The sequence below is a fragment of the Macrotis lagotis genome, chromosome X (assembly GCF_037893015.1).
Source record: "Macrotis lagotis isolate mMagLag1 chromosome X, bilby.v1.9.chrom.fasta, whole genome shotgun sequence".
NCBI lineage: Eukaryota > Metazoa > Chordata > Mammalia > Peramelemorphia > Peramelidae > Macrotis > Macrotis lagotis.
In genome coordinates this window covers 327,993,946-328,016,416 of record NC_133666.1, presented here as the reverse complement: position 1 = coordinate 328,016,416, position 22,471 = coordinate 327,993,946, and positions in this window count along the sequence as shown.

The window sequence follows — 22,471 nt, the reverse complement described above, 5'->3', positions numbered from 1 at the left end:
AGTGTCAAGTGTCTGAGGCTGGATTCAAATTCCTATCCTCCTGATTCTATCTATTGTGCTACCTAGCTAACCTAACAAGAAGTATTGTAAATGATGTCATCAAAGAATTATATGATCAAAATGTTGAACTGTCACATAGTGACAGGAAGAAATAGCCAATGGAAAGATAACCTGTGTGCTTCACTGGCATCTTCATGACATCTGGAGAATCTGAGGATATTTGGTGCCTTCTTTTAGTGGTCAGCCTATAGGAGGATATGGACAAGGGTCTCATGGAATGAGAGGCTTGAAAGGATGTCTAGAGAATACCCAAAGAAATGAGACCAGTGATCAGCTGGAGTATTGAGCTATTGAAGCATATAGTTGAATGGATGGCCTGTTGAATTAATCCATCATATCATTTATCTTTGAAAAGCACTCCAGATGCATAATGAAGTACTTTCTGTGTGTCATGTACTGTGTTAGGCATTAGAGATACAAGTATTAAAAAAAAAATTCACTAGTGACATGAAGCTTGCCTCCTAATCAAATAGGCCACAAAATCTTATGAAAATGTATTCAATATAAAATTAACAAATATATACACATATGTATGTATGTATACATATATATATTAGATGAATGACATATATATTATATCTACATATACAAAGTAGCTAAATACAGGGTTGTTTGGGTGAGAGGACCTTAGCAATTAGGGAATCAGGAAAGGCTTCATGAAGAAAATGGTAGCACAGCATTTTAAAGGAACAGAGGAACTCTGTGAGGCAAGGTAAGGAGGAAGTACATTTCAGGTATGGAGTATGGCAAAGACATGGAGACAGGAAATGAAGTGTTTTGAGTGAAAAGTAGAGAATAAATTTTAGCTGGATCACTGAGTGCAAGATGGGGGCAGGCATTCAATGAGAGGAGAAGGGTAGGTTGGTGCCAGGCTGTGTAGGGATTTAAAAACTAAATAGCAGAGTTTTTATTTTATTCTGGAGGCAAGAGTAAGTTATATGATTAGACCTGCACTTAAGGAAAATTACTTTGGCATCATTGCACAGAATGGACTGAAGTGACGAGAGGCTTAAGGCAGGATTATCAATTAAGAAGCTGTTGAAACCATCTAGGGAGACAGTGTTGAGGGACTGAACTAAGATGGCAGCTGTGAGTGGGAGAGAAAGGGTCAGGTGTGAGAGATGTTGTGAAGGTAGAAAAGCCAGCTTTGGCAGCTGATTTAGTCCAAAGTTGAATAGAAAATAAAGCAGGCTGATACACTTAGGAAATTTCATAACACTTAAAATGTGCTCAACCTATTTCCTATCTCAAAAACCCTCATTTAGTATCAGAATTTACCAAGTATGGGGTGGCTAGGTGGTGCAGTGGATAGAGCACTGGCCCTGGAGTCAGGAGTACCTGAGTCCAAATCCGCCCTCACTTAATAATTACCTAGCTGTGTGGCTTGGGCAAGCCACTTAACCCCATTGCCTTACAAAAACCTAAAAAACAAACAAAAATTCACCAAGTAATATTATACTTTTGCAAATCATGAAATACCACTTTCTCAAAAGATCAGAATTATAGGTGACCCCAAAACAGCAGAAAAATGCATAGTAGGAACAAGTGGGGTGCAGCATATTGCCATCCATGAGCTACATGTAAAAAGTAATGTGAAATACATTGCCAAGGACACGTATGACTAGAAGAAGTGTGTCTGTAATATAGTGAGAACAAGGGATAATAAATGGACAATTACATTGTACAAATATTAGAACCCCCCAGAACAAGACTTGAATCAAAGAAGTAGATTTATACAAGGAGGTTTATTGAAAGTCAAAGACAAGAATTAAATAAGATGAGTAGTAACAAAATTCATCTGGAGCAACAAAAGGGCAAGAATAGCAAGGGAACTAATGAAAAAAATGTAAAGGAAGGTGACCTAGCTCTATTAGATCTAAGACTATACTATAAAGCAGGAGCCATCGTAATTGCCTGGTACTGGTTAAGAAATAGAGTAATGCATCAGTGGACTAGGATGGGTTCAAAAAGAACTGCAGTAAATGACTAAAGCAATCAACTCTTTGACAAACCCAAAGACATCAGCTCCTGGGATAAGAACTCACTATTTGACAAAAATTGTTGGGAAAACTGGAAAATAAATCCACATCTCACACCCTAGACCAAAATAAAGTCAAAATGGGTACAGGATTTAGACATAAAGAATGATACCATAGATAAATTAATAGACCAAAAATATATATATACTCTATCTGACCTATGGAAAAAGGATAAATTTATGACCAAACAAGAATTAGAGGATATTAAACTACAAAATGAATGATTTTGACTATTAAATTAAAAAGTTTTTCCACTAATTAAATCAATGCTTAGAAGGAAAGCAGAAAGCTGGGAAACAATCTTCACAACCAGGAGTTCTAATAAAGGTCTTATTTCTAAAATATATAGAGAATTGCATCAAATTTATAAGGTCACAAGTCATTCACCAAGTTAATAAATGGTCAAAGGATATGAACAGACAATTTTTAAATGAAGAAATTAAAGCTATATACAAGCATATGAAAAATGCTCCAAATCACTATTGATTAGAGAAATGCAAATTAAAACAACAATAAGGTATCATCTCACACCTATTAGATTAGCCATGGTGACAAAAAGGGAAGATGTTCAATGTTGGAGAAGTTGTGGAAGGATTGAAACATTAATGCATTGCTGGTGGAGTTTGAACAGATCCAACCTTTCTGGAGAGCAATATGGAACTATGCCCAAAGAGCAATAAAACTGTTTATACCCGTCAACCTAGCAATTCCAATTCTAGGTCTATATCCCAGAAGGAAAAAAAATGGGAAAAGTCCTACATGCTCCAAAATATTCATAGTGGCTCTTTTTGTAGTAGCAAAGAACTGGAAATTGAGGCCAATCAATTGGGGAGTGGTTAAACAAGTTATAATACATGAATACTATGGAATATGATTATTCTATAAGAAACCATAAATGGGGGGTGGCTAGGTGGCGCAGTGGATAAAGTACTGGCCCTGGAGTCAGGAGTACCTGGGTTCAAATCCAGTCTCAGACATTTAATAATTACCTAGCTGTGTGGCCTTGGGCAAGCCACTTAACCCCATTTGCCTTGCAAAAACCTAAAAGAAAAAAAACAAAAAAAACATAAATGGTCAGAATCTAGAGAAGCATGGAATGACTTACAGGATCTGATGCTGAACAAAGGAAATAGAACCAAGAGAACAACAACATTATGAGATAAACAATCTCAAAGGAAGCAGCTTCTCTCAGCAGTCCAGAGATCTAGGACAACTGTATAAGACTGACTATGGACTATGTTATCCCATCCAGAGGAAGAAAAACAAAACAAAAGAAAACACATACACAAAAAAAAAAACCCTTCTGAACCTGATGAACTTTATAAAAAATTACCTCTTCTGTATCTCTTTCCCTTAATCCTAATTCCTCATGCTGAAAATTACTAATTTGTAAACATGTTTATCAAAACATGTATGTAAAATGCTAACCTGTTTCCTGCTGAGGGGAGGGGGGTGGGAAGGGAAGGTGGAGGGAAATTTTGTAACTTGGAAATATGCATATGGATAAAAATAAATAAATTTATAAAAATTAAAAAACAAAAACAAAAAATAAGATGAGTAAACATAGACCAATGATAATCTGTACTAATGCAGGAAGAAATCACTCTGATGAAATTATGAATCCACATGGTTATCCACAGTTCTCATCAAAGAACCCTAATTCTGGGCTCAAGCAAACTGAATTCAATCCTGAGGAAACCTAATGTATAAATGGAGATTATGCTTTACTTATATTATCTGACTCATTGAGCCCTCACACCAGAATCCTGGGGATATTGCTTTAATAAAGCTTAAATTCGACTCATTTGAATAAAATTGGTTCCCCACAATAGGGATTAATAAAGTGGATCCCTTCTAGGAAAGTTACTCAAAGTACAAAGTAGTAGATTATCAGGTACAGTTATAGGATAGTTATTTATTTCCATTATAAGAGAAATGATTAAAATATAAAAGACATAAATACATATTGAAAAATACTTAAAACATGAAACAGAAACAGTAACTCATATATTCTCCTTAAAAGTAATGACTCCTGAGAAACTTGTAAGATTGATGAATAGGCATTCTTTTCCCCGATTTTACAGTGTGATATTTGCTTCAAAGATATTGCAAGATAGAAGTATAAACATTTCTTCATTCTCTCACCTATATAAGATCAGTTCCTGAGTGGTATAGATACAGATTTATACAGTTACTGTTTCACATATGGCCCATCAACTTCACTAACAAATGTAGCATAACTAAGAAGTTGAGTCCCTATCTCTTCTACTACTACCAAGGAGGTCACTAGGGCCTATTCTTTACCATTTGGCTTCTGATAAATTTGAATGCTGACATGAATTTTGCCTCATCAAATCAATTGTCTTTCTCTCCTGACATTTCAAAACTCACAATCATAGTCACATTAAAACAGGAAAAGACAAAGCAAAGAGGCACAAGACAGAAACTCATAATTATAGGTCACTTATAGGCCTCAAATGGAGCATTCCAAAGACCACTCCCTTTACACCATTGTCATTCTCATGGAATGCAGGCTGGCAAGAAAAAAGAAGTGACCAGTAAACTGCCTTTTGAATACACTCAGTGTATTCACACAATCCACTCTCATCTTGGTTCTAAACTGTCTGAGCAACTCATTCTAGATCCTTATCATTTGGCCATTCAAATATACATGGCTCTTCCTTCTTCTGGAATAGTTATAGGTGGTATCTCTCATTGATAATGAGCAACTGATCTGCACAAACTAGGAAAATAAATCTCAGGATCATTATTCAGTTACCTGTGCTCAGGAAAAGAATCCAGATAGAAAAAACAGAGAGTTAAGAGCAATCTTAGATTCATTTGGACCTTCAGAAAATCCAAAGGGAAGGAAAGGGAAATATCCTCCCCACCATCTTGGAAGAAGTCTAAAAGAGAACTGTCAGCATTCAGAGGACTATATATATATATTTTTTAATGGTAGAAGAAGGGGAGGAAGAAAAAGAAAAAGAGTAGAAGTTCATTCTCTTTTTAACAGTCAGAGGCTCTTTCTGCCCAATAAATCTTTGGTGTTTTTTGGTGTGGGCTTTTGTTGTTGTTTTTTTTTTTTTTTTTTAGGATTTTGCAAGGCAAATAGGGTTAAGTGACTTGCCCAAAGGCACACAGCTAGGTAATTATTAAGTGTCTGAGGTTGTATTTGAAATCAGGTACTTGTGACTCCAGGGCCGGTGCTCTATCCACTGTACCACCTAGCCACCCCTCAATAAATCTTTGACTCAATCCCCAGGGGATCAAGTAGGAGCTCTGGTTGCAAATGTGCAGGGGTCCAGAGAAATGAAGGCATCACCACATATGCTACATGAGATGTCACCTGTTATTAAAAAGGCAAGTCATTTAGCTCTAAACTGTAGCTTGTCTCTTCCCATGAAATGAAAAATTTAATCCATGGATTTGTCTCTGTTAGAGAATTCTCAAAGTAACTCACTGATCCTGCTGAAATTTGATATTGTATAAAGAAGTTTTCATTCAATTTTGCTTTACTATTCTCCAATTTCTCCAACAACTTTATTGAATTCTATTCAATATGAATGGATGTATCCAAGAGTGATCTTGCTATCCTGTACTCTTTGGTTCTATTTGTACCACCTATTCTATTCCATTAACTTAAATTTTCTCTTTTTTGTTCAGTACCAGATAGTTTTAGAAAATATTGCTTTATAGTATGCTTTGAAAACTGATAGGGCAAGTCTTCATTTATTTTTTCATATTTCCTGATATTCTTCTCTATTGATTTTTTCATATAAATTATCTTAACATTTGATCCATTTCTATAAAGTATCTCATTGACTTTTTTGTATTGTATGCATAAGTTAATTTTGAAAATATTGACATTTTATTATGCTGTAGCATAGCAATCACCTGCTTTCCCTAGTTGTTCTTCCTTTGTTTCCACCAGACTACTTGTAAATCATTTTTATAAATGCCCTCTATGCTGAGTTAATAACTAAATATTGTTTTTGTTATCATAAATAGTATATTTTATCAATCTTCTTTGTCCTCTATAAGTAATATGTGAAAATATAATTTTATGGGTCTATCTTATACCTTGGTAAAGTTGTTTATTATCTCAATTAATTTTAGTAGGATTTCTTAGATACTCTAGGAATATAATTATGTTATATGCAAATATCTCCATCTATTCATTATTCATGATTATTCTTTTCATTTTTTATTCATTTTTTATTGCTAGAGCTAGAACTTTTAAAACAGTAGGAAATTAAACTTTCTGAGGTAAAAACCCTGCTGCATATCTGTTTCTGATGGAAATGTTTCTCCATGATATATAATATTGCCTCTTGGTTTCAAATAAATGGTCTTCTAATCATACTAAGGAAAAATCCTTCTATTCTCATATTTTGAATTTTTTTCTCTTCAATGGAGACTATGTTTTATCAAAGGTGTTTTCCCATCTACTGATAGAATCATATTATTTTCATGATTTCTCTTGTTCCACAGTTCAATAAATCAAATATTTATTCAGTATTTATTGTATGCAAGACCCTGGGGATACAATAAGAAAAATGAAGAACTACCCTTGACCTCAAGAAACTTACATTTTAGTGGGAGAAGAATACAGCCCATACCCACATAAATAAATGAAAAGATAATTCAAGGAAGGTGAGAGCACTAACAGCTAGAAATATCAGGAAAGGTTCCAAGGAGGAAGCAGCACCTGATATCAGTTTTAAAGGAAGTGAAGGACTATAAAAGGGAATGGTTAATAAATTATACCTTTCAGCAAAGAATAGCCTGTGGAAAATTGAATGCTGTGTTCAAGGAATAGCTATTTGACTTGAAGCAGGTAGGTGGTTCAGTGGATAGTGTTGGACTTAGTGTTAGATGAGTTCAAACCCTACTTTTGATACTTGCCAAGTGTCTTATAAGTCTCTTAACGTCAGTCAACCTTAACCTCTCTCATCTATAAAAAGGACATGATGATAGAACCTCTCTAGGTTGTCATACCATAAATAAAATATTTGTAAAGTGCTTTGGAAACCTTAAATCATGACATAAATGCTGGTTATTATAATAATAATTATTATTAAGTGCTCTCTGATCTTACATTCCCTAAATGAAGTTGGCAATATCTCCCATCTCATCATTCTAGAGATATGACTGAGTAAGTAGTTGGGTATCTTTTATCAAGTTCCCAACCTAAACCCTCATCCTTCTCTTTAAAGACACCTTGTAATTTCCTATCTGGCTATAAATTTCCTCACTCCAGGTACTCTAACTCCCTTTTTATGCATTGTCTTCTTTCCTTTGATTGTGAGCTCCTTGAGGGGAAAGACTATCTTTTGCCTTTCTTTTGTCCCTGATAATTAGCATAGGGCTTGGCACATAGTAGATGTTCAATAAATGTCTATTGACAAGCTGATGTAGTTCTTCCCTTCACCCACTCTTAGTCACCATTTGGTGATTAATGCCTCTGTTCTATTTAATCAATTATCAAAAAATTAGTTTTTGCAATGGTATATTTGCTTTGAAGGTATACCAAGAAGAGAAGCAAAACATGATCTACTCCCAGCTACATTTTCCCCTATGTTGCGTCAATCTCTAAGGAATGTGAGCTGAAACCTAAAGCAGTTTTTGAATGGTCATGGTCTCATCAAATTCATCTCCAAATTCATCATCAGTTCTGGATGAACCCTTGTTGCATCTACTGCTGGTCTGGATCCTAACTCCTCATCCCTGGAGCTTCAAAACTGAGTTGATTCCAGAATCTTCCAGGGATTGACTTTTCTCCTGGACCTCTTAAAACTTCAGGTGATTCGTTCTTTTGACCTTTTGAAACTCACAGTCATAATCATCTCCAACAAACCCTGTGTTCACAGATCATATGTTGGTCTGGAATAGGTAGAATCTTAGACCTCTCACTTAATGAGTGAGCACCTTCTGGTAGGAAGAAGTCAAAAGATAGAGAGGGATGGTATCAATTAGTGCTATTTGAATGCATCCTCAGTTCCTGCTATGTAACTGGAGTCAATCAAAGAAGCTCTTATTTCTCTACGAGGTTAGCAGAATGTCTTCAAAAACTCCAAAATCCATGTGGTAATTGCATCATCCAGGCTCTCAGCACAAATCTATAATAACTGATTCACTCACTAGTCAGTCCTGCAACACTCTGAGGTTCTGGTTGGTTTAAGATAAGAAGAGACCAAACTGACCCATTTGCATCTCAGATCAAAATCTTATTTAGTTGTGTTAAGTGACATATATACATATATTGCTATATTCCTTTTTGCTATTCTTTATTATTTTTATTATTATCTTGCTATTCTTGCCTCTGTCTTTCTGTAAATTCTCCATATGGTATTCAACCATCACATTGAAGGTCTCTTGTTCTTAATCTGAAAATCTCAGACCTACTAATATCATATTCAGGATGTCTTTCTTTTGTTCCTTGATCTCACTATATGACTAGTCTGTCTTCTTTCCTGGTCATAGGATAATGGGATGGATAGTGAATTTTTGATTTCATTGGTATAGAGAATTCTCAAATAAAAAGAATCTTCTCTGCAACTTGTAGTCTGTAGAATTTAAGTATCTTACCCAGAGTCACATAGTATGTGTCAGATTTGGGATATTAAACTGGGTCTCCCTGACTTGGAGTCCAGCTTTCTATTTGCTATTCTGTGCTGACTTTCTCTGTTGATGTATAGCTTAAATATGTCCTTTGACATACTTCTCATTTCCAAGTGATCATTTGTAACATGGCTTGGCTTATTTACATTTGCCATGTGTTTTTCCATTGTCATTTGGGCTACCTGTAATTTTAAATTTCGTGAGGCTGTAGAATTCCATGATCCACAGCTATATAACATCACTGGGAGAATATCAATGTCGAAATGATGGATGGACTTTGATCACAGTGGACACTTTGGCATAATTAAAAGTAGTGCATAGTTTCTCAAATTCAATGGAGTCTGATCTCTTTGGATTGCTCAATTCTATTCCCAGTATTTGTCCCTTATTGTTTTTATCTATCCTTCATTCTCAAAGAGGACAATGACATCAGGGATGTGATATGATGTGTAAATGAATGGGTTCTAAGTGGGGGAGGAGGAGTGGAGGGGGCTGGTCAGTGTTGTGTAAAGTCACCAGCCTCACTTTCTCCTTTGTAACCATCTGGGTCCAATGACCAGATATGAATCAGGAAGGCTGAAGATAGGAGTTGGGGACCTTGGACTTTTTAAGCTAAGGACTTTAACAAGTCTCACTTTCACTTGTCTCTTATAATCTGGATTGTATATATCTCATAGATATACCTATGTACATATTGTACTTCCCTCTTTTTGGTGGAATGTAAGCTCCTTGAGGGGAAAAAAATTTCTTTTTTGGTATCTTAGTGCTTAACTCACATATTTTTGATTTTGATCCAGATCTATTGTTTTCATTTATTTGGGTAACTACCACAAATGCATTATCAACAGTGAGAATACATAGCCTAAGAAAGATTACTAGATTATGTGATTTGCCTATGTTCATGTGTGTCAGAAACAGGACATGAACCCAGGTCTCCTAGTATTCTTAACTCAAAGAGTTGACCTATATCTACTATGCCATAATGACTGGGGTTTTTTTGTTCTTTTTTCTTAATAGATGATATTTAGTAAATGTTTGTTGAATTAGTAAATGAAGGTAAAAATAAAAAAAACTGATGAACTAAGGATGGACTCCCAATCCTATTGTATATTATAGTCTGTGTAATACCTGTTCTTCATTCACTTTGTCTTTCTAATTGAGTCTTTTGTATGTTGTGGATTTACTTAGAGAATTTTTGTAGTTTGCTGGATCTCAGGGATTTTTACAGTGTTGTCAATGATAGGAATATTTACAGAATTCTATCACTGAAACTAAATGCTTCTTTTGGTGAAATACAAGGGAACTTCCATAACATTGGCAAATACCTTAAGTAAGCATATGTTTCTTTTTTGTACCTTGTTTGATGAAAATACGTGGTAGATCATTAATAAAGTTATATTTGTTACTAAGTGTCCATCATAGTGATATAATTTTAACATGTATGGGAGCTTCTTTGCAGGAGAATTTTCAAGGCTACATTTTATTCTTCAAACAATAAACAGCAGATACATTGGAAACCTTTTATTCTCTAAACTTTTCAAGCAGTTATTTGATTGTAAAAATGTTGGGTATCTAGGTGGCTTAGAGTGCCAGGTCTGGAGTCAAGAAGACTCATCTTCATGAGTTTAAATGTGACCTCATGTGTTTTTCCATTGTCATTTGGGTTATCTGTAATTTAAAATCTCTTGATTTGGCAAAGAACTGAAAATTGGGTAATGGCTGAACAAATTGAGGGATATGAATGTGATGGAATACTATTATCCTGTAAAAAATCATGAAGGCTATTTGATCTATATTGATAGCTAGCTATCACTGAAACTAAATGCTTCTTTCACTGAAATACAAGGGAACTTCCATAACATTGACAAATACCTTGGGCAAGTCACTAAACTGTTTGCCTCAGTTTTCTTACGTATAAAATGAACTAGAGAAGGAAATGGCAAATCATAACAGCATCTTTGCCAAAAAAGAAAAAAAAAAACAAAACCCAAATGGAGTCTTGAGACATAACTGAAAGCAATTGAACAAAATTTTTGGTACCTTTTAGGAGGATAAAGTTTCCTTCCTTATCTCTTTTAATGCTATCTATTTTTGCTGCTGCTTTGTCTGAGATAAGGATTGCTACCCCTGCTTTTTTTACTTCAGCTGAAGCAAAATATATTTTGCTCCAACCTTTTACCTTTACTCTATATGTATCTCTCTGCTTCAAATGAGTTTCTTGTAAGCAGCATATTGTAGGATTCTGGTTTTTAATCCACTCTGCTATTTGCTTACATTTTAAGGGAGAATTCATCCCATTCACATTCAAGGTTATGATTACTAATTCTTTATTGCCCTCTGTGCTATCTTCCCTCTGTTTGTATTTTCCCCCTTTCCCCCCTTTTATCCATATTCCCCAGTATTTTGTTTCTGAATACCACCCCCTTCAGTGTGTTTGCCCTCCTTTATCACACCCTCCCCTTTCTTCCCCCTTTCCCTTTTCCCCTTTTCCCTTCCCTTCCTTTTGTTATTTTCCCTTATTTCCCCCACTCCCCTTTCCTTTCTCCATCCCCCCTCCCCTTTTCCCCTTTTAATACTTGAAAGGTTAGATGTTTTATAAGTTAACTGAGTATGTGTAGGTTGACTTTAAGCCAAGTCTGATGAGAAGAAGATTCAGGTGTTTCTCCTCTGCTCCCTTCTTCCTCTCTATTACCATAGGCTTTTTGTACCTCTTAGTGTAATGAGATTTGTCCCATTCAATCCCCTCCCTCCTCCCATCTCTTTCCTGTCCCCCTTTTTAGGGAGGTAGTGTATTTTTAGATCATTCTAAGTCATAGAAAATTCTGAGTGTCTGTCCCTTCTAGTTCAGTATATTCTATTGAATAGAGTCAAAATTCCTGAGAGTTATTAGAGTCTTTCTCCCAAGTGGGGTTAAAGCCAGTTACATCCCATTAGCAGTCTCATGGATAGGTCATGAATGTCCATCATTTCTGGCTAGGTGTATTCTCTCTGCTAGAGTTACATTTCTCAAGATTTATGAGAATCTTTTTCCCCCCATGCTGGGATATAGCCAGTTTCAACTTACTGGATTGCATTTTTTTTCTTTTACTGCCCCCCCCCCTTTTTAACCTTTTCATGTGTCTCTTGAACCTCCTGTTTGATGTCCAAATTTTCTGTTTAGCTCTGGTCTTTTCATCAGAAATTTGAACAAAATTTTAAAAAAATGGCATGCAGTAGAAAATCATTTGTAAAAGCCCACCTTGTTTCTTTCTAATGTTTTTATCAAGGATAATTTTGATATGTGTGTAGACCATTCTCATATTGATTTTGTTGAAATGTGAAGTAAAAGTCTTAGTAGCTAACATCTTTCTTTTCTATTTATTGCTTCATTAAGTTTATGTTATCTTTCTGACTTTATCTTAAGTGCCAGTTCCATTTCCTTACATAGTACTTTAGGTAACAAATGTCAAACTACCATTGCTAATGAGAATAGAAACACTGTGGCTATTGGTTATCTCATAATTTTATCCACAGATTTTCCCAGTGTTGGATTTAAAGGCTAATGGACTCAAAAGGCAGTCATGCATAGAAAATAAAATGGGTTTCCAGCTACTTGAAATTATTAATTACTTCAAAAATTATAAAAATGTCAAAATGTTCCTTTCATTCTTGTGAACAAATTTTGGGGGATAGAGATACAAGTCAATTCAACTCAACAAATACTTGTTAAGCACCTACTTTGTGTTAGGCACTGTGCTATTTATTAAAATTACTATTGAAATATGTTATTTAAAGTAACTTTTTTATTGTACCTTTGTCAGTGATATTTCCTTTTTTCTTTTAATTATACATGTAAAGATAGTTTTCAGCATTTATTTTTGTAAGCTTGTGAGTTCCACATTTTTCTTCCTCCCTCCTTTTTCCCCCCTCCCCATAATAGCAAATAATCTGATATATGTTATACATATACAATCACATTTAACATATTTTCATGTTAATCATGTCATGAAAGAGGAATCAGAATAAAACAGAAAAACATGAGAAAGAAAAAACAAAAGCAAATTGTAACATTGTAAAAAATGAAAAATGCTATGCTTTGATCTACATTCAAACTCCATAGTTTTCCCCTGGATGTGATGGTGTTTTCTATCACAAGTCTTTTAGAATAGCTCTTGATCACTGAACTGCTGAGAGTAGCTGAGTCCCTCATGATTGAGCATCACACAATTTTGCTGTTAATGTATATAATATTATGCTCACTTCATTCAGCATCAGTCCATGAAAGTCTTTTCAGGTTTTTCTGAAACTTGTTCATGATTTCTTAGAGAACAATAGTATTCCATCACATTCGTATCCCTCAGTTTCTTCAGTCATTACCCAATTGATAAGTATCCCTTCAATTTCCAGCTCCTTGCCAATAACAAAAAGAATCTGCTATAATTATTTGTGTACATGTGGGTCTTTTCCCCCTTTTTATGATCTCTTTGTGATACAGATCTAGTAGTGATTATGATGGATCAAAGGGCATGAACAGTTTTATAGCCCTTTGGGCATAGATCCAAATTACTCTCCAGAATGGTTACAACTCCACCAATAATGCATTAGTATCCCAGTTTTCATATATCCCCTCCAACATTTATCATTTTCCTTTTATGTCATATTATCCAATGTGATAGCTGTGAGGTTGTAACTCAGAGTTGTTTTAATGTGCATTTTTCTAATCAATTATGCTTTAGAGCATTTTTTGTAGGATTATAGATAACTTAAATTCTTTATCTAAAAGCTATCTATTCATATCCTTTGACCATTTATCATTTGTGGAATGACTTATATTCTTATTAGTTGACTCAGTTCTCTATATATTTTAGAAATCAGTCCTTTATCATAAATGCTAGCTATCAAAATTGTTACTCAGATTTCTGCGTTCCTTCAAATATTAGTTGCATTGATTTTCTTTATGCAAAACTTCTTTTAACTTAATGTATTCAAGATCATCCACTTTGCATTTTATAATGTTATTTTTTTGGTTTGGTTTGGTTTTTGCAAGGCAATAGGGTTAAGTGACTTGCCCAAGGTCACACAGCTAGGGAATTAGTGTCTGAGGTCAAATTTGAACTTAGGTCCTCCTGTCTCCAGGGCCAGTGTTCTATCTACTACATCAACCCCTATAATATTCTTTATCTCTTGTTTTTGGTCATAAACTTCTCCCCTCTCCAGATCAGTGGTATTTTAAGCACAATGTTGGAAGTTCTATAAGTAAGGATGTTATTTTACTAGATTTTTCTCTCTGTACTCTTTTTTTTTAGCACAGTCTATGTTATGAAGCAAAAGCATACATATACAGTACTTTGTATATTAAAAATTATAATTTTAAAAATTAAACTTCCAATATGGAAGAGTAGAGACCAAAATCTTTGCAAACTCCCAATGCTGGAGAAAGTACTTTACTTAGAATTGAGATACAAATTCTCTGCCAATATCTTTGAAAAGAGAAATCCATAAACACCTGGAAAAACTTTAATACTCATTCAAAAATTGTTTCCTATCTTAAGGCATTAAAGAGGAATGATGGATTCATAATCCTTTTCTTTCTGATATGAGCTGTATTGGTAGTGACCTAGCCAAAGATGAATTTGTTATAAGAAACTTAGAATTTAACTCAAATTTAACTCAAAAAGCTAAAGAGAATTCTAAAATTTCTTGAGAGGAGCTTAACCTCACCTTGTAAAGAGAAATATGGAAATTGTAATTTCATTTTAGTGACAGATCTTTGCCTCTTGGAATTAGAACAAAAAATCAAAATCAATTGGATGTCTAATGTTGATATGCATGTTACCTTGTGAAGGATTGCCCCATGATTTAATGTGCTTATTCAAACTAACAATAACATTTAAACTAATATTTTTAAATTTACATTTTACTTATTATTATTTATTATTTAATTATTAAAAGGCTTTTAAAAAATAGTCATAAGAATAAATGTAATCCTCCCCCTCCCAAATAAGAATTTCATGAGAAATAAAGTGAATAAAAGAGGAAAAAAATGTGCTTCAATATGTGTTCTGATAACGCCTACTCTGCCTCTGGGGTGGATCATAATTCCATCAGAGATAAACTAATATTTTTAAAATAAAATTTAAGTTTAATTTGCCTATATTTTAAATGTTATCCTATTATTCAATTGCTCATAAATAAGAATACATATTATTATATCACAAATTTTAAAATATTTGATCATTGTATTTTAATATAATTAGGGGTTTTTGTAATTCTGTGTATTTTATTTTATTTTTAGGTTTTAGTTTTTGCAAGGCAATGGGGTTAAGTGGCTTGCCCAAGGCCACACAGCCAGGTAATTATTAAGTGTCTGAGGTCAGATTTGAACTCAGGTACTCCTGACTCCAAGGCCAGTGCTCTATCTACTGCACCACCTAGCTGCCCCTATGTATTTTATTTTATGCATTAAAAACATAATACTGAGAATAGTGCCACAAAGGTAAGATCAGACTGTCAAAGAAGTCAAATGTTAAGGACCCCTAATTTCAAGTGTTTTATAAGCAATAAGGAAAGAATTCCAATGGTGCTATTCCTGAATGTCTCCATTCTAAGTCATAATAGTCTACAGGACACAAAAAGGATAAGAAATTCAGGGAAGTGCCTTGAGGTGTATAAGGAGAGCAAAGCTTGAAGAGTGATAGAGATTTATTGTTAGTAAATGGGCCATAACAGGGCTTTAGTCTAATTTAGCAATGAATAAATCAAAAAATGAACAAGAATTTATTAGTTAGCTAATAATGTTTTGTGTATAATGACCTTTTATTCTTTTCTTAATGTCTTTTATATTTGTTTTAATTTACCATACCTTATTTCTACTACTGGCAAAATGAACTATTTCTTTAAAAAAATAAATTTGATAATGGATTTTAAATTATATAGGTTTTTGAAAAGTTTATTTTTGTCTATTTTATGTCAGTTGTTCTTTTGGTTCATATATTATTATTTATTGCTGTAGTTCAAATATCACTCTTTCACTCTCTTTTGGCTTATTACTTTGCAATCTAAATTTATTATGTTTTTCTCCTTAATTTTTTATCAAGATAGTCTACTAATAATGCTAATTTAACTCTGAGAACTTCTCTGGCTTAATTCCACAGATTTAAAAAAAATTATATTATAGGGATTAAGAAGTATTAGTTCTATTATTGTAATTATATTCTTTCAGGCAATCTGTTAAACTTTTATGACTTTTTTCTTTAGTCAAGGTAATATTCTATAAATAATAGTTTAATAAATATTATCAAGAAGGCTACAGCAACAAATTTAAAAGATAATATATTATGACTTGGTTTTATTTATACCAAGATTTCAGCATTAGTTCAATATTAGGAACACCATAAATGCAATAGACTATATTAATATTGAAGGCAATAAAATCATATGATTCTATCAATAAATACAAAAAATCTTTTAATAATACAATATCATTTATGTTAAGAATACTAAAAAAATGAAAATTATTATTTATCAATGTAGTAAACATTATTTACCTAAAGCCAAGAGTTAATATTATCTACAATAAAGAAAAACTAGAGACTTTTCCAATAAGAACAGGCACTCTCCATTGACAATATTTGGTATAGTTCTAGAAATGCTAAGTATTAAAATATGACAAGATAAAGAAATTGGGAGATAAATACAAGCAAAGAAGAAACAAAATTAAAACTTTTTCAAATGTTATGATGGTTTAAAGACATCTAGAGATTCAACTAAAAGTTAATTGAAGTCATTCACTAAAGTAGAAGGATGTAAAATAAAGCCACAGAAATATTCTATCTAAACTTTTTTTTACCCAATTTAACAGAAAGATATAAGAAAAAAATTCACTTCAAGATTATTATATAATAGATAAAATTTTCAAAAATATGGTTATCAACAGACAGTAACTAATTGAATAATAATATAAAAGATAATTTAAAGAAATATAGATTAAATAATTGAAAAGATAATAACTGTTAATGGATGGACAATACAAATATATTAAAATGAAAATAAAACCAAAATCAATTTATAGATTCATCAACATACCAATCAAATTTCCAATGAATTATTTATAGAAATAGGAAAAAGCAGTAATGGAAGTCATCTGGCAGAATGAAAGTCAAGAATCTGAAGGGAAATAATGTACAGAAGGTAGAAGATGGGGAAGGACCTAGTAATAGTAATATCAGATCTTAAACTTTAGCATTAATATTCCAAACATATAATGTTTAAATGTGTTGGTCTCAAGAGTTCTTTACACTCTAAAAAATTATTGAACATCCCAAAGAACTTTTGTTTTTTGTGTTATATCTATTGCCATTTTAGAAATTAAAAAATTTTAGTACAATTATGAAAAGTTTTTATTTTTTAAAACTCCAGGGGCCTCTGGACCCCACTTTGAGAACCATTGATTCAAATTATTTGGTACTGATTACAAAAAACAAAGAATGAGCTGTAGAACAGTTTAAGATATAAGATCCAGAAGAAATCAAGCAAGTAGCATTATTCTGGATAAACCCAAACACTCCACCTGCTTGGGTGAAGAGACTACATGACAAAAATTGTTAGGGAAATCAGAAAGCAGTCTGGCAGAAATTGAGTTTAGACTAACAACTCATTATATTCTAAAGCTCCAAATGTATACATAAACTAGATATAAAAGGTCATATCACAAATAAATTAGAGGAATATAGAAAGGGAACCTTTCAGAACTATGACTAAAGGAAAAGCTCTTAGAGATAGAAATGATCAAAAAGATAAAATGGATCATTTTGATTGCATAAAATTATAAAGCTTCTGCACAAACAAAATCAGTATAATTAGAATTAAAAAAGAATTAAGTGGGGAAAATCTCTGTAACAAACTTTTGTAACTGAGATATCTAAGAAATTTAAATGGACATTTAAAGTAAAAGAGAAACTGGGCAGCTAGGTGGCACAATGAATAGAGCACTGACCCTAGAGTCATGAGGACCTGTGTTCAAGTCCAGCCTCAGACATTTAACAATTGCCTAACTGTATGACCTTGGGCATGTCACTTAACCCCATTGCCTTAAATAAATAAAATTTAAAAAAAAGAAAAAGAGAAACTCCAATAGAGATATATGCAAAAGATAAGAAAGGCAAACAACTACCACATGAAAAACATTCCAAATTACTAAAAATAAGAGAAATTAAAATTAAAACAACTCTGAGATTCCAGTCAATGCTAGGCAAACTGTAGGAATTTAAACAAATATTTATTCAGTGATTAAAATGTGCCAGGCACAAAGTGCTAAATATTAAAGATTACAAAGAAAGGCAAAAAAATTTCTCTCAAGAAACTCATGTTTAAATGGAGAAAACAACATGTAAATCACTGGGTACTGGGTATGTGTGAGAAAAAGAATAGCTAGGTGGAAGATCACCAGCAAACATGATACGAAAAAAAAGAAGGAAACAAATTTATTTATTTATTAAATACCTACTATATAAAAGGCACTGTAATAAATACTTTAAACCTATTATTCAATTTGCATCTCAAAACAATTCTGGGAGATATGTTCTATTATTATTGTCCCTATTTTAGAATCAAAGAAACTGAGGCAGACGGATGGACAGATGTTAAGTGACTTGCCCAGGGTCACAGGTTGGATCTGAACTCGGTTCTTCTTGATTCCAGGCCAAGAGCTCTTTGCATTGCACTATCTACATGCTTCTGGTTCTTTTAAAATCTGTATTTCAACCTCATTAACTCAACTGAACCTGCTTTATCAAGATTTATACAGGAGAAATGTGAAAGAATCAACAGAGATCAGAATCACTAAAATTAAGAGAGATTAGGAATTAAATTAGGAATAAAATTAAGGGAGATTTCCTAGAAATGGTGAGATTTTATATTTCTTTTATGAACATGGATGTTCTTTAGAGAATTTAATGAATAACATTTGTTTTGTATGTACTTAAAATTAAATTTGGGGCATTTTTTCATTTTAGAATAAAATGCTACTTTTATCTATCAATGTAATCTGTGTGATTCAATTTTTATCTGCTAAAATTGCTACTATTCTGATTTTTTTTAAGGATGGCTATATATTAGACAAACTTTTCTATTTAAGTATGTGCAGATCTTTTAAAAAGGGTTAGATATATAATAAATAAAATATTTTATTTTCAAAATATTTCATAACTTTGTTTCTTTTTACAGGGATAATTCCATTTATATACTTTTATAATTATTAGATTTTCTCCTATATCATTTTTGTTATATTTATTATTTATGTTGTTAGAAGACAATGAAAATACTTCATTATAACTATTTTTATAACAGGGCAACACAATGAAATATAATTCTGATATTCTGTAATTTTCAAATACCTTGAAAAATTATGGAAGTTTTACTTTTGAATTTTTAATTCCTCCTCTTTACCCTATCCTAGTTTTATTACCTGTTCTTTGGTAAGTCATTTTGATTTCATATTTACATACTGTATTCTTTTTTCTCCTTTATTCACCTTTTTTCTTTTTCAAATCCAAATGTAATATTCCATTTTTAAAATCAATACAATACTATATTTCTAAATCTTTTTTTAGTGGTGTGTATATTTTACATTAAGATTTCAACAAGGAATGTTACCAAATTCTAAATTTTGATTCTTCTGTTGGGTTAGTTGTTGTGTTAGCCCAAATGACCTTTGTAAATAGGACTTTCTACAGTAGTGTGGTAGACAAGTAAAACAGGAATTTGGTTTGAGTCCTGGCTCTGCCATTTACTAATTTACCACTCTGGAAAAGCCATGTAACCTCTTTAATCTATTTCAGTGATTAATCTCTATTTCTTTTTTTTTTAATTTTCCTTTTTTGAAATGGTTTTGATTTTTGTGGGTTGGGGTTGAATGGTCAATGGGGTTGAATGACTTGCCCAAGGTTATACAGCTATTAACTATTAAGTGTCTAAGAACATATTTGAATTAAGGTCCTCCTCACTCCAGGGCTAGTACTCTACCCACTGCACCACCTAGCTGCCCCACAACCTCTATTTCTTAATCAGCATATAATCATCTTGATAATTATTGCTTTGTTCTATATTTGAGATCTGGCACTACTAACACCCTTTTTTTTCATTATTTCCCTTGATATTCTTGACTTTTTCCCTCTAGATGTTCCAATGTAATTTTTATTTTTTCTAGGTCTAAAATATAATACTTTAGCAACTTTATTGGTATGCTATTGAATAAGTAGATTAATCTAAGTACTATTGTCATTTTTATGATAGTGGCTCAGTTTACCTATAAGCAATAAATATTTCTCCAAAAAAGAATTTTGTAGCTTTATTCATATAATCCTTATGTGCTTGAGCTCCCAAGTATTTATAAATATTCTATGATTATTTAGCATGAAAATTTCTCTTTTTGTTAGATTTTGATGGTAATATTCAGAAATGTTAATGATTCAAGTCCTACAATGATTCAGTATTCTGAAACTTTGCCAGAATTTTATTTGAATTAAGTTTTAATTCACTTTTAATTTTCTCTAAGAAAATTACATTATCTGCAAAAAGGTGATAATTTTGTTTTCTCTTAATCATGTATATTCTCTAAATTTCTTTTTCATGCTTTATTGACATATCAAATGTTTCTACCTTTTAATAAAATAGTAGTGGTCATAATTCACATCCTTACTTTACCACTGATCTTATTGGAAAGAGTTCTAGTTTATCCTTAGTACATAAAATACTGAATCTTTTTTTTAATTACTACTTAAAATTAGGGAAAAGAACATTTATTCTTATGTTTCCTAGTGTTTAATGGAAATATGTATTATATCTTGTCAAAGGAATTTTCTTCAATAATTGACATAATCATTTAATTCTTGTTCTTGTTACTAATACAATCTACTATTTTTACAGGTTTTTTTAAACATTGAACCAAGCTTGCATTCCTGATATAAATCGCACATAGTCATAGTGTTTAACCTTTGAGAATTATTGCTCTAACTTTTCACCTAATACTTTATTTAAAAATTAAACATCAGGATATTGATGTATAGTTTTGTTTCTTCCTTCCTTCCTTCCTTCCTTCCTTTCTTTATACCTTCTCCTCTTTCTTACTATTCTCTTCCTCTTTTCTTTCTTCCTTCCTCCCTCATTCCTTCCTTCCCTCCCTCCTTCCCTCCCTCCCTCCCTCGCTCCCTCCTTCTCCTCCTCTTTCTTCCTATTCTCTTCTTCTTCTTCCTCCCTGTTCTTTTTCTTTCCTACCTATTTGTACCTCCAGGGAAATTAAGACAGGGAAAGTGAAAATAAGTTGTACTTCCACTTTACTGATTTCAAGTGTGGAATTATTAAGAAAAAAGTCAGTCATACCACACTGAACAATCAGACTTTTCTAGAGAGGAAAAGAAATATGAAGAATACTTCCTTCTTGGCTAAAAAATACTTATACTTTGCTTCCTACTCTCTTGGCAGCCTATTGTATTCTGGCTTCTCTTCCACTGTACTAAAATTAACCATTCAGATCACCAGTTACCTTTAATCACAAATTACAGGAATCTTTTTTTAAAAGGATTCTTCATTATTGACCTCTTTAAACTTTTGACTCTAGCCCTCATTTTCTTACTTGCCTTCAGACATCACATGCTCCTCTTTCTCCTGCCTCTCTAATCTATCTTTCTTTGTTGCCTTTGTTTACTCTTCCCATAACATTTGTGTCCCTTGTCTCATTTCTTCCTACAATCTTTACCTATGTTTCTACACATTCTTTCTCTTTTAATTGCATTCAGTCCTATGGTGTCAACCACATCCTCAACTCAGATAACTCTCGAATTTGGATCTTCAGCCCCGAACTCTCTCAATTTTAAGATGCATGTCTGCATGTCTACAGGATTTCACCAGTACCTAAACCTCATTATGTCCAAAATACAATGTATAAATTTTCCTCTTAAACTTGTGCTTCCTCTGACTTTGTCTTGACCTGTCTCCCATGTTCAAAACCTTGAGATTATCTTGAATCTTCCTCTTACTTTTCATATCAATTCAATTACCAAGTCCTTTTAATTCTACCTGTACATCTTTCTTGTTTTTTTCCTCATTCCCACTTTAATCACCCTAGGATATGCTCTTTTTTTTAAAGAAAGAGTTTATTTATTTTGAGTTTTACAATTTTTCCCCCATTCTTGCTTCTCTCCCCCCACCTCCCACAGAAGGCATTCTGTTAGTGTTTACATTGGTTCCATGTTATACATTGATTATAGATTCTTTTTACCAGTCACCTGGATAAGACAACAGGCTTCTATTTGTTTTTCCTATTTCAACTCCCTCCCCTCTCCAAACTATCCTTTATGCAACTGCCAGAACACTAATTTTTATGTAAGGTCTGGTCATGTCATACCAACTCAAAAATTTTCAATTGTTTCACTTTATTACTTCTAGGGAAAATTCAAATTCCTTTTCTTGCCCTGGAAGGCCTTCCATGTTAACCTTTCTCCCCCCACAGATTTATTTCATATTCCTTTCCTTTCAATCAGTCTTTACTCTAAATTTATTGTACTTCTCAACACTGTTATATGCATTGTGGTATAACTCCTAATGTTCCCCTCACCTAGAATATCATTTAGCTCCCCTTTGCCTATTGAAATTCTAACTGTCTTTTGGTTGATTTTTGTCCTTCATTCTTGAAGAGGACCAAAATGACATCACTATGTTGGGATCAAGGTACAGTGTGTCCAGCTGTGGTTGATTAGTACACAAAGCTCAGA